General features: G+C 44.9%; 1 protein-coding gene across 8 annotated transcripts in view; it reads right to left on the reverse strand.

The window, feature by feature from the left end:
* Window positions 1-1,517, reverse strand: part of ANO10 (anoctamin 10) — a 224,788-nt gene extending 223,271 nt beyond the window's left edge. For all 8 annotated transcript variants that reach the window (XR_004626047.1, XR_004626046.1, XR_004626048.1 and 5 more), the window contains exon 1: window positions 1,463-1,517. The gene's annotated coding sequence lies outside the window, so the exon portion shown is untranslated. The remainder of the gene's footprint in view (window positions 1-1,462) is intronic.
* Window positions 1,518-8,133: the final 6,616 nt, after the last annotated feature.

The raw sequence follows: 8,133 nt of genomic DNA on the forward strand, positions 1-8,133 counted from the left end.
ACGTTAACAGGGTTGGTGAAATTACATGGGATTTTAATTTTCATCCTTATATTTTTTCTCAATCTTCCAAGTTCCTACAATGAAAAAAAAAATTTCACTGGCTTTTTTTTTTAAGTGCACACACTAGAATTTACCAGGCCCTTTCTACTCCCTTCCATTATTTTAGATCTCTTAAGTTTCATTCTTCACCTGAAATTCTACAATTCTTTCAGCAATAGCTGGTCAGAACAGATATGGTCTACCTTCCACAGTGAACTGAAAACTATGTATCATGCTCACAGAATAGGCCCTTAGAAAACATCCAGTTCTATAGGTTAGTGTGACTTCAAATTGAAAGGAGACAAATAATATTTAATTTTTTTTAACTCCACAGGATTAGATTTTTAAAAATTAAACTCCACAGGATTTAAGGGAATGGGATACAACTACTTTTCAGTCCGAGTGAACCTCAACTGTACTTATTTTTTTTAAAAGATTTATTTGACAGAGATAGAGACAGCCAGCGAGAGAGGGAACACAAGCAGGGGGAGTGGGAGAGGAAGAAGCAGGCTCATAGCAGAGGAGCCTGATGTGGGGCTAGATCCCATAACGCTGGGATCACGCCCTGAGTCGAAGGCAGACGCTTTTAAGCGCTGTGCCACCCAGGCGCCCCTCAACTGTACTTATTTTTAAATCCGGAACCTCCGCACACTGTCTTGGCTGCTGGAGCAGTGTTTTGCAGCAGACAGAGCACACCAAGGCTGGCGCTGTGAAGGCACCGGGAAAACAGAAGCAGCCTATAGGAGAACTCTGTTCCATCCACATTTCTCAGGTGTCCCAGGCACTGCCCCTGATTTGCATTTATTACTTAAAATGTACGATGTGTCCCAGTCAAGAGCCTGGAAACCCAATCACTCTGATGTGAGAGCGTGACCCTGCAAGTTCGCTCCAGCCACACTTCGTTCTGACATATCCCTAACCGTCCCCTGGTCCCCGGACTGTCCCGGGAAGCGTGAATCCTGAGCCCCGCTGAGCTGGTCCTCCCAAAAAACGCCCTTCTCTAAGCTTCGCTGTCTTTTTCACCCTCACCCACGACCTCATTCTCCTTAGCTCCGAAGACCCCCAAACCCCCATCCTGACTCCAGCCCCAGGTTTCCGCCTCACTACGTTTCTTTCATGACTCAACCCTCCACCCCGACCCATAACCCCTCCCCAAAAATCAGCTCTCTCCAGCCCCCACCTGCGACTGCCATTCTCCAGCACCTTCAGTCCTCCCTCCCCCATCCCGCATCTGCGCCCATCCCGGTTCCACTTCCCCATTCCTGGGACTGCCAGCATTGGGAGGTACCCCGGGAAGGAAGGGCGGCCAGAGGCTTCCCTGGAGACACCCCGCCGCGGCCGGGCAGCCCAGGCTCAGCTCCGCACCGACCGCGGCTCCACGCCACTGACAGCGAGGGGGTCTGCGGTCCCCTCCCCCACGTACCGGCGGCAGCTGCACTCCACGTCTTCGGAGGCGGGCCCGAGAANTTGGCCGGGAGTGGGAACGCAGCGGCGCACGGGAGAGGCGTGCCTTGTAGGCTGTCACTCTGAGAGGGAGAGGGACCACGGAGGAGGGTACGGAACCCGCTGGGCCGTCGCACCGCGAGGGGGCGGGATCACGGTGGGGGGCGGGACCTCTGGGCCGTCTGTCCGGGGGGGCGGGACCATGGTAGGAGGGGCGTGCCCCGTGAGCTGTCACTCAGGGAGGGGGCGGGACCACGGTGGGAGAGGCGTGTCTTCTGGGCTACCTTTCCGATGAGGGGCGGTGCCTCGCTGGGCTGTCGCGAGTCGAGGGGGTGGGACCTAGTAGAGCCGCTAAAAAAAAAAAAATTGGTATCCGGGCTCTTGCAGAAGACCTGCATTAGTAGAGTAATAGGTGTTTTCGTAAAAGCGGCAGCCCCCTCGGATTTCCTTCCATTAGCGAAGACAGGTACTAATGTCGGTCTTTCGTAAACGGAACTTTGGGAAAGTGAGGTTGGGGGTGGGGGTATTATTCTTCGCTCTTCGGTTTACAGGAATGCTCTGCTTTCGTATAGCCAAGTAAACCTATACGCCTTTCTACATTTTCTTCCTTTCGGTCTCTTATGGTCCGGGCTCCACTTTTCTTGTCACTTTCAAATGTAAGAACAAAGCCCGCCACCCCTTATCTCTCAGGAGACCTCTTCTCTCCCCTTTTCTCTGCCGTAGCCACATCGGTCTCCCTGGTCTTCCTAGATCCCACCCACCTCCCACCTCAGAGGTTTTGCCCTGGCTGTTCCCTCTGCCTTCTTTAATTATGGAGATTGTTTACTTCCTTCCCTCAAGGGAATGGAATCCCACCTCTTCCCTGAGTCCCTTTCCTCCTCCATGCTCCACCATGTATTTACCTGCTCCCCTGTTTCTTTTTTCCATAGCCCTCACCACCTGTTTGATATTATTATGTTTACTGTCAGTCTCTCCCTAGAATGTAAACTTCACAAGGGCAGAAATTTTTGTCAGTTTTGTCCACTGATAAATTTCCGGTGCCTGGAACAGCCCTAGATCCACAGCAGGCCGCAGTAACTCTCAGTGGAATGCAAGAAAGCAATGAAGGAACGCTTTAGAAGAACTCCCGCCACCTCCGACCCCTCCTGTTACACCCACCTGAGCCCAGAGAGACGCCTCCTGTCCTGCCAAGCCGGAGGAGTGAGGTCTGCTCTTCCAGCTCCTCCGCCCCTTCTCTGGGTCTCCCAGGTTCAAGACAGGAAGGCGGAAAACTAGGGGACCAGAACCAAGGCTGGTTACTCGATAGGGGCTGTTTGTTGTTCTTTCTAGAACTCCAGTGCTCTGTCATGGCAGTTCACAACCTTACCGACCAGTTCTCTTGTGGCTGTCTTTTAGTAAGTCCTGCATGGGTATGTCCAGAATTCCTCTCTCTTCCACAAATTGGGACAATTTTTTTCTGAGTTTCAGTGGGTTTAGACATTAATTACTCATTCGGCTTTTTAAAATTGCAGTCTTCCTATCTTCTCATCCCTTGAACTTGAATGGCCATGCCGCTTCCATGTAACTTCATTTTCTGATATTTATATGACCAGAAGGACTGGCTATGACAAAATTTGAGTGAAAATATAAAGAAATACATTTCACATGGAAAATCTCATTTCATCTCCACAATTAAAAAATTAAGACTTTGTGGTAAGTATGACCAATTAGTTGTTGGACAACACAAATGGCTGACCTAAATGACTTAAAGACAGGGGACCCTGTATCAGTTACCTCTTACTGCATAACCACTACACACAATTAGGGATTCCCATCTCCTCTGTCCTTTGGGGGATTTCCTTCATATTCTGTGGCTCCCAGGACCTCCCATCTCCAGTTCTGCTGGCCAGAAAGCTAGGGTGCTCTTGGAGTTTCCTACGCTATCTGTTGGTCATAGAGGGGCTGTGGGGCTACTGTAAAGGCAGTGTTGAGGGAAAAGAGAAAAAAATAGCAGGGATTTTCCCCATGCTCTTTGCACAAGGGTCCCTTTTCCCACTTCCTATGTCTAGAAGCACCGGTGTTCTTTCCGTGTCTTAGTTACCCATGTCACTGTACTACAGCAGCGCAGCACTGGGACTGGGACTAGCCTCAGCACAGAGGAGAGAGAAGAAAAAACCATCAGGAGTTTTCAACACTTTCTCCAGCTTACAAAGCCTTTTTTTACATATTTTATCTAGAGGTTTTAGTAGTAGCCAGTGGGCACACAGGCTGCAGTGGACTTACTGCATCTTGGCGAAAACTGGAATTACCAATCTGATAGACAAAAAAATGTTTCAATTTGCATTTCTCTTATTACAAGTGTGACTGAGACATTTGTATTTCATCTTCTGTGAATTCTCTCTATATTTTGTCCAATTTTCTACTGGATAGAGAAACTTTATATAATAGTAAAAATAGTCCTTTTCTTGGATATGAATGTCAAAACTTTTTCTCAGTTTGCCATGTCTTTTGATTTTACTTCTGCTGTTTTATTTGCTTGTTTCGTGTTTTGTTTTTTAGCAAGTGAACCTTTTCCTTTTTTTTTTACCACACTTTTCTTTTACTACTTAGTATTTCCAGGTTGTGTTAGATTTAGAAAGACATTTACCTTTCTTAGGTTACTTTGAAAATTCTTCCACGGTTTCTTCTTAATGTTTCATGATTTCACATTTTTCCTTTTAAAAGTTGACCCATCAGGAATTTGTCTTGATGTAAGTGGAATGGATCTAGCTTTACTTTATGTCGTGATGACTACACATTTGCCCAGTTTTGTTTACTTGGTAATCCATCTTTCCCTTACTGATTTAAATACCATCATTATCATATACTAAATTTCCTTCTGTATTTTTGGACTTTTGCAATATATCATTTTCCTCCTTTAAACTCTCCAGTACAGTGAGAGAAGGCCAACCCACCCTGAGTTTCTGAATCCCTCATTCCCCTCGTAACTGTCTGGTGTGGCCACCGCTGAGGCCTTGCCTTGAGTAAACTGTTCATTCCAGGTGACCACAGGTGACCATTTAGGTAATTTTTCCCACTGTGTGCCCTAGACTCATAGTATCCCGTTTTTCTGGTGACAAGGTCACCATTGTCTTCAAGTCTAGCCAGGTCAGATCCAATCCCAGATTTCCATCTTAAGGGACTGGTTCCTGCAACCATTTCCAATACCAGCTATGTACAGGCCAGGGCCAGAACCACAGCCACTGCCTGAATATGGAGAATGGACACTTTAACCTGTGTTCCAGGGATTTCAGAGTTGGATAAAGAAGCTGCCACAATTGCTACTGCTTCTTGATACCCAGGAAGCTTGAGAATGGACTAGAACTTGCTGCAAAGAAACCACAACCTTCCTCTCCAGTGGGAAGTTAGGAAGATGGTTTCCTAACTTCCACTATCTGATGTCAAGTCAGGTAATTGTGACTGTGACTGATCTCACAGTTACATCATTTGGAAATAATTATAATTTTCCTGTTTTCTTTTCTTGTTTCTGACATTAAGGAAATGTTTTTGGTGTTTACTCAGCAAGTAGGAGGTTGATTTTGGATTGGAGATAAATATATTTTTTTATTAACTAAGAATCCCNAAATGTTTTTGGTGTTTACTCAGCAAGTAGGAGGTTGATTTTGGATTGGAGATAAATATATTTTTTTATTAACTAAGAATCCGGGGCGCCTGGGTGGCACAGCGGTTAAGCGTCTGCCTTCAGCTCAGGGCGTGATCCCGGCGTTATGGGATCGAGCCCCACATCAGGCTCCTCTGCTGTGAGCCTGTTTCTTCCTCTCCCACTCCCCCTGCTTGTGTTCCCTCTCTCGCTGGCTGTCTCTATCTCTGTCAAATAAATAAATAAAATCTTTAAAAAAAAATAAGTAAGAATCCATGAATTCTTAGTTTATTGAAAGTTTTTTATTTCAAGGATGAATGCTGAATTTTTTAAATATGCCTTTTCATCATCCATGGAGAGATTCATGTGATTTTTTTCTTAATAATAATGAATTTTATTAATAGGTTTCCTTATTTAGCTTTTATTCTGAAAGAAATAGAGAGCAACTGAGGAATTCTGAGCAGATGAGTGACGTTACCTGCCTCACAGCTGAACAGAATCACTCAGATTTCTGTGTTGAGAACAAACAGAAGAGGCACAAAAATGGAAGCAGACTATTGCAGTAATTGAGGCAAGAGATGGATTACACCGGAGTAATAGCAGTACAGTGATGAGAAGCATGTAGATTCTAGAAGTACCCAGAAGGTAAAGTTCTCAGGAATTATGGATGTTGGATGTAAAGTACAAGCGAAAAAGTCAGGTAACAGCACTGTCATTAACCGAGGTAGGGAAGACTGGGAAGAGTGGGTTTGGAGGAGAGCCAGGATCCCTATGTTGGACACACTGCTTAAGATGCCTTTTTGGAATCAGAGTTGGAATACAGGCCCCTCACAGTCAGGAGAGAAGGCACAGTGGAGGGATGAGTTTGCAGATTGTCAGCACAGAGCTGGTGTTTAAAGCTGCAGGCCTGCATGGGTTCACCGGAGGCACAGGAGCCATTAGGGAAGAGGACCAAGGACTGAGCCCTGGTCCTTAGCTCCAACAGTGAGAGGTCAAAACAAGAAGAAAAAACAGCAGAGGCACTTTGCAAGGACTGGCCAGCGAGATGGGAGGTAAGTCAACAGAGTAGGAGAGGGGGTGTCTCAGAAGCAAGTGAAGAACATGAATGAAGAAGGAGCTGTGCCACATTTTGAGAGCAGGTCAAGTAAGGTGAGAGCTGGGAATGTGAAGTAATATGACAGCACTAAGACAAACATATTTGGCCTAACAATTACGGTAAGTGTGCCTAAATCACTTGTGAATGAACAAAATATTCAAATTGGATGGATGAAACTCAGCTCTATACTTTATGTAACAGACAACTAATTTTTAAAGTTTTAAAATAAAAGGATGGTCAAAGGCACGCTAGGCAAATATAAACACAAATAAAGCCAAGATGGTTGGATTCAGAACAAAAAGCATTAAATAAGACAAAGAAAGGGAATTTTGAATGCTTATATGTAGAATTCATAGTGAGATAACATACTTACGAATATCTGTGCACCAAATAACACTGTTGTCCCTGCCTCAAGCAGGGCCTTTGCACCTGCTGTTCCCTCTGCCTGCAATATTCTTCCCTAGCACACCACTAACTCCTTCACTCCTCCAAGACTATTTAAAATGTTGTTTTCTCAATGAGGCCTACTCTCATCTCCTGATTAAAAATTGTAACCTAGTCTTGCTAACCCCTTTAAACTATTGTGCTGTTTTTGTTCTGCTCTCATGGCACCTCCTGAATTTGCTTTCTTCTCTATTTTCCAGGGACTTCTGCAATTTTTCCTTCAATTCTTTGATACCTGCTTTTTCCTTTCACTTCTTTTCAAAGTGCCACTAGCTTGTGTCTGTCTCCTGTCTCACTTTCTTCCATGTGAGCCCTTGGCAGGGGTATGGTGGGTAGGGTCCAGGTCCCTGGCTGGAAGCTCTTCTTATGGCTCAGTATTGAGTTGGCAAATTGGCTTGGCCTTTGCTTTTCTTCTGCCAAAAAACAGGCCATTGGAGGACTGCTCTTGGTGCAGTCTTCTCCCTGCTCACTGGCACACTGCTTTCTGCACATATGTGGCCAGTCTGTGTGTGTCCTCTTGCAGCCCTGCCACTTGCTTCTACCTTCATTCTTTGCATGCTGCTGCTCTGAGACTTGGCACTGGGCACCCTCTACCCTGGGCCCTTCACCATGGAGTGCCCCTGGCCCTATCTGAGACCTGCAACCATGAGTGTGCTTACTCCACTCCTGCCTATGTCCCTACTGAGCCCCACTACCGTGGGTGCACTCCCATCTGTTTCATGTGGTTTTGCGGCTCAGGGGTCTCCTGCTTTTGTCAAAGATGAGTGGTTTAGCCAGTTGGGACTGCTATTCCAAAAATACCATAAACTGGTGACTTAAACCAAAAAAAAAAAAACAAAACCATTTTTTATTTTTTCCATGGCGATATCTAAGAATGAAAAATAGAAATATATGCTCATACATTAAAACTTCTATCTCATCCTCCTAGAAAGAAATATGTAAACCATTTCCATCCTCCCTATAACTGTTGAATATAAACACCTATTGGCTAGAGTAGACGAAATATCGTATAAATATTTTTAATGTCCTGGGGAAAGTGTTGTTTTATTTCCACCATGTTTTTATTGGAAACCTATAATATAGAGTAATGACAATTTGACATCTGCCAAATAAGCAAGGACATAATTTGGCTCCCAGCGTTATTTCAATTTCCTGTCTTAGCAGGGAACAGACTAAATGGCTAATGGGTCCTTTCTGTGTCTTTTCTGTATCTAATACATTCCTGGAATAAAGCCATTGATATAATAGAATTCCTCTATGAAATTGCTCACCTGAAGAGAACTGCTCATCCTAAATATCAGGTTTTGATTGAGATGGGTATCTTCAGCTATCAAAATCTATATCATTAGTGTCCAGAACTCCAACAGGTATGACATTTTACCATACTTGTGAGCTAATAAGTTAACCTGTCACAGTTTCATTGATGCTAACAGAAGACAAGAGACTCCTGGGTCAGAGACAGAGGACTTGATTATTCATTGCCTAGGTGGCA

The sequence above is a fragment of the Ailuropoda melanoleuca genome, chromosome 6 (genome assembly GCF_002007445.2).
Source record: "Ailuropoda melanoleuca isolate Jingjing chromosome 6, ASM200744v2, whole genome shotgun sequence".
In the NCBI taxonomy this organism is placed as follows: Eukaryota; Metazoa; Chordata; class Mammalia; order Carnivora; family Ursidae; genus Ailuropoda; species Ailuropoda melanoleuca.